Genomic DNA, 5,788 nt, shown 5'->3' with positions numbered 1-5,788 from the left:
AAAAAGGTTATATGAGCAGACGCTGAAGAAGAAACCCTGTGTGTGATACAAGATGTGTATCTGAATGAAGCCCACTAAGGAACAGAATCCTTATGACTCGCTCGTTGGAGGACGTTGATCTGGATCCACTGATCACGGGAACCTGGGTGCCTTTCTGCCAAGGGTTGTACCTTTGGTTCTTAATGAGAGGGAGAAATAGAAATTCATTAAAATACCTCACTCAGTGTTGCTTTGAGAGGCATATGTGTAGGAACCCTGTGGAGATTACTTCCTTCTAGTCTTCAGTTAGTGACTCATCAGAGTTGGCTGAAAGCTTCTGTTGAAGAGTTATTTCAGGCTGGAGCACTGGTTGAATTTCTGGCCAAGTAGCAATATACATAGAGGATGTTGTCGGAAAACATGGAGTGCTCTCCTTCTCTCTCAGTGATGTGTTGCTTGAGCGCTGGCAGTTTATACTACTGGAAGCTTCTACTAAAATATACTGAAATTGGTATCAGTTAAATGTGAACTTTGTTTATGCCGAAATCTCTGTGAAGAATACTTTCCATTTTCTTTGAGTGGGAGTGATAGTTCAGGAGTAAGACTTTAGAATAAAAGGTAAAAAAGAAAAATGGGTCAGAAGACTATCAAATAATTTTTGACTTAAAATTCTCTTGGAATCTAAATGTGGTGCTGCTGAACGGAACATCACTCTGCCTTTAAGTATTTTAGAAACAAAAACAAAACCTTAAATCATCTCTTAAATCTTGAACATGCTGCTGCTTTTGAGACTGGAGATTATTGTTAGTAAAACTGTTCATGAGCTTTATCAGGGATTTAATGTTACTTGAAGAAATCCTCTTGGAAAAACTCTTGAAGGGGTCACTGCCTTCAGTTATTTCATCTTTTGGGCTCAATGACTTGTGGCAGTAGTTCAGGCTGAGGACAGAGGAACTGGTGTTAATGGGGGCAAAGATAGGGAACTGGTTAACTTTACTGTGAAATTAGAGTTTGATTGCAGTGCTAGACAATGCTGACTTAGTTTTTTACATACCATCTTGGCATGATTCTCTTAGAAAATGTAGCCGGTAAATTGAAAATCCTGTTGCTTCTTTGCAATGAGACACACACCTACTGCCACCTATCCAAAGGTTTCTTTTTCAGTTGAAACCAGCCATGATGGTTCAAAAAACTGTACAGGCTTCTTTTATGTTAATGTAGATATATTACAAGAAATGGACTTCTGCAAATGTGAAACTTTAGTTTTGATATATGCAACCACTATTGTAAATTTCTTTGAAGGCAGTACTCTTGGTTTGTCTTCTCTCTGAAGGTTCTCAGGACAGCCATACAAGTAATGTGCAATATGCTTTTACTGACTTGGGGCAATTTTTTCAGGTCACGTGTCACAGTGCTGTTTTAAATTCTATTTTTAGAGAATTCTTTTTAAGGGTGTTTTAGGGTGGAGGGGAAAAATTAGCATGCATGCTAATGCGTGTTTGTGTGACTGTCTTCCAAGAATGCAACTTTTGGTATCAAGTTAATAATTTCTTCTATTCAGCAGGCTAGAGGAATCTTCTTGTTTTAATTTTTTAAAAAATGCAAATTGTAAATGAAGAGGCAGTACTCTTCAGAAATTAGTCTAGATGTTTAGAGAACTCAGTCCATCTTTCATTCTGTTGGCTTTGTATTTATGTTAAACTTTATTTTCAGAAGGCTTTAGTGTATTTTTTATTATGTCATTCGGCAGACGTAAAGAACAACATATATGTGGCAGTACTGTTGTATGGTTTTTCTTTGGTTTGTTTTATCATCCTTATAATTTGCGTCATGTGCAGTGTGATGCTTTGGACAGCCATTGTGCTTAATTGTGAAAATACTTGCTAAGTTCCCAATGAAAGTTTTCAATAAACAAGCACACAGCTGATGTACCCTCTTTTTTTTTTCTTAGTGGTTTCTCCTTAGCTTTTAAGAGCTAATGAAAAAATATATGCCTAGACCTTAACAATACTTGATCTGAGCTCATAATATTTTACAGAAGAGTGTAGGACAAATGTGATGGAAAGGCCTTGCCAAATAATACATTGTGAAGGATTAGGCATATCAGGAACTTGGTCACTGCACAAGAAATAAGGTCCTATTCCAATAAAGTATTGATGTATATAAGGAAGTACAAAGTGGGATGAGGAGATGGCTGAAGAAACAGGCAGAAAAGGTAGGGACATAAAATAATATGAGAACAGATTGTTCCAGCTCATGTGGCCAGTGTGTCTTGGGGGTGCCATCTTACCTGAGGAGATTGAAAGGCTGAACAGGAGAACACAAGTGTATGTTCAGTCTTTCTTCTGGTGACTGTCTTTTAAGCAAGAATTGTCCATGAGTTCTAGATTCTGTTTGTGCAGTTGTATCATGGGTGGAGTTGGGGCAGATTAAGTCCAATGGCAGAGTCTCAAAGGGAACAGATCTATGAGAATTTGAGTTGGCCTAATACTGCTTCAGTTGACAGTTTTCTCCAGAATGCTTTAAATGTTGGTGGCAATTCCACATGTTTAATTTCCAGGTAAATACTTTTCATGTGACTGTAGCTTTTTTTTTTTTCTTTTGTGAAAACATACCTCCTCAGAAGGAGTGAATGTAGAAGAGTTCAGCCAACCTAAAGAGACTTTTCTGAGGACTTTTTGCCACAATTACTTTTGGAGGGAGCTGCAGAGGTGCATGCAAAGCTGAGTTAAGTTTTAAACATAAAGGATGCAAAACTTCCCACCCTGTGCTTGTGCTGTTTGATGCTGTCAGTTGCAGCATAGTCATAGATCAGAATTTTTACATGCTGATTAACCTGTACTCCCTTGGCAGACTTTGAAGTAAGAAAAGCTACTGCAAAAGCAAATGCAGTGAAACATGGCTAGGAATACAAAATGGGGTATGGCACTGCTTACCCCCTTACATGGGAGGACGTTGCGGATGTAACCAAACAAATGAGAAAGCCGACATTAAAATTCAAAAACTGTATTGGTGAGTCCTGACAAGAGCTGCAGCAGGGATATAGGTGGAAAAAAGTCTGCTAATGTTGATCAGGCATCAAAGGTTAAAATGAACTTACTTTAAAAAAAAAAAAAAAAAGTCTTGTCTCTGCAGCTTGCTGCTTTTTTAAACAGCAAAGGGAAACCACCATCTCCCTATTTGTGAGGAAGCAACAACTTGGTGTTTGCAAAGTTGTCAAAGCCACTGTTTGATCCTTTTGATTTAGCAATTTTTACACACTGGAGCGAGTAAGTTAAAGTTGATATAATGCTCTTTGATCAGTATAATCAACTCACCAGTAAAGTGTACAGATGTTGCTTAATAAAATTTAGCTTAGTGCTATTTTTTACTGAGAAATCTAGATACTAGCAAATTTGGGCCAAACGCTGATGGATTCTTAGTGATAATTTTGCACAAGTTGTTGTGGTTTGTTTGGGTTCTCCCCCTCCCCCCCCCCCCCCCCCCCCCCCCCCCCCCGGGTTGTTTATTTTGCTCTCTGTACTGCCATTTCAAGACAAGCCTAAAGAATGTCTTCCAGTTGAAAAGGCAGGAATGCTTTTTTCCTATGTGGAAGCACCTCTTACCTGCTTTCTAGAGAGCCTAGAAAAAAATCCCACCCTTCCTTTCAAAGCATTGTTGTCTATATAATGGGGAGTTACTTGATCATGTGCAGAATGGGAAAACAAAGTGTGCCAGTTGCACAACACTAAATGTAGTTGGTTCTAGAACTGGAATTAGTGGTGGCTGGTTCCACTTTGTTTTCAAAGCAGGGAGTCACCAGGTATCAGCATCATCTTCAGAGCAGGTTCTTGGGGGTGTGAAAGGCTCAGACAAACCACCACCATCCCTTGGTTCTAGTATGAGCTTTAGTTTCATGTAACACTTCACCAGTGTTTACTTGTGCCTAATTCTACAGGTCATTCTGCGTAGTTGGTTAAATGTTGAAGATGATGGGCACATTCTCACTCCACTCTAAGATGGCACATTATTATTTGCAGAGCAATGTACTAGCTGACTTGAACTGAGTAGTAAGCCTGAAGAGATCCCTTATTCTCAATATGACTGTGTATAACTGAAGAGGCTGAATTTCAGTAAAATTCTGTTAAAGTGGTAGATCTGTTTCTTGCAAGTACCAAAATAATATCTCAAGATTGAACAGGTTTCAGATTTGACTCATTTCTCTAATTAAGAGTTCAGCATTATACTTTGCTTTGGAAACACAGTAATATACAGCGTAATTTCTGGTCATGACACATGCAGTCTGTTTTGGGTTAAACGGCTGGAGCCTGTTGTTGCAGCTGGAAAGCTTAGTAATCTCTATTGAGGAAAAACATAAAAAAATAATTAAAAGCCTTTTTTTAATGCAAGATATGTGAAATGATTGGGATTATCAGTCATGTTTGGGTTCATGAAAGGCAGGTCCTGCTTGACCAACCTGATCTCCTTCTATGACCTGGTGACCCACCTGGTGGATGAAGGAAAGGCTGTGGATGTCATCTACCTGGACTTCAGCAAAGCCTTTGACACCATCTCCTACAGCATTCTCCTAAGGAAGCTGGCAGCTCATGGCTTGGATGGGCATGCTCTGCTGAGTAAAAAACTGGCTGGGTGGCCAAGCCCAGAGAGTAGTGGTGACTAGAGTTAAATCCAGTTGGTGACCAGTCACAAGTGGTGTTCCCCAGAGCTCAGTTTTGGGGCCAGTCTTGATTAGTATCTTTATCAACGATCTGGATGAGGGGATTGAGTGCACCCTCAGTAAGTTTGCAGATGACACCAAACTGGGTGGGAGTGTCGATCTGCTGGAGGGTAGGATGGCCCTGCAGAGGGACCTGGACAGGCTGGATTGATGGGCTGAGGCGAATTGTATGAGGTTCAACAAGTTAATGGTTGGACTGGATGATCTTAAAGGTCTTTTCCAACCTAAGTGATTCTATGTACACAGGCCTATCAGAAAGTGATCTTTTGTGTGCACAAGACACATGCCCTGGCTAGTTACCGATTAGCTTGTGAGGGCAAGCAGCTAGGTGGATGTAGAAGGCCAGACAGCTGGAAAAAGGAGTCTGAAAAAGGAAAAGCTTTGTGGCCTGGGTATTGGCCAGAAGTGATTTGGAACAGTGAAGCCAAAAACTGTGTTATATTTCCTACTGTGTTCAAGAAAACAGGTTTTCAAATGCACTCTATGTAAATAACAGGATTGCATTGAGAAAATAAGACACTCCCAGGTTTTCCTGCAGGAGTCTGTCTGTAAAACTTTAAATGTCCTCTAACAGTCTGGGTCGAGAGAAGATACTGATGAGAATGAGAAAACCATGACAGCAGCATGAAAACATATCTTTCCATGAGTGATAAACTGACTTTCTCTTGTTTTCAAGCGCCTGAATTTCTGCCCTCCAACCAGCAATAGGGCAAAAGACTTTAATCAGGTCTTGCATTCTGATGAACATTTTGGTCAGAGTATTGTCCTATTCTCCAGATAGAAACTGAACAGAGCTTCTATTAAGTAGGTGGTAGGCAACAATTGAATATGTCAAGTATTATATCCTAAAATACTTAGACTGGAGCAGCATCATTAAGTGCTTTGTTGCATCATCTGATTTTTGCATTCCAATTTTTGGAATATTTGTCAGATCTTTAGGAATGGGGTAAGCATTAATATTGAGGATAACATTACTCTGAAAAACAATTCATGTTTGTATTACAAAGAAAGAGAGAAGGAAAGACAATCAGTACTCTATTTTATTTGTATTGTTTGTTTTTCAGTGCACTGGAAGAGACTGGCTTTACTGCC

This window comes from Pelecanus crispus, chromosome 8 (genome assembly GCF_030463565.1).
Source record: "Pelecanus crispus isolate bPelCri1 chromosome 8, bPelCri1.pri, whole genome shotgun sequence".
NCBI classification, from domain to species: Eukaryota; Metazoa; Chordata; class Aves; order Pelecaniformes; family Pelecanidae; genus Pelecanus; species Pelecanus crispus.
The sequence above is the reverse complement of the archived record's forward strand: the minus strand, read 5'-3'. Positions refer to the sequence as shown.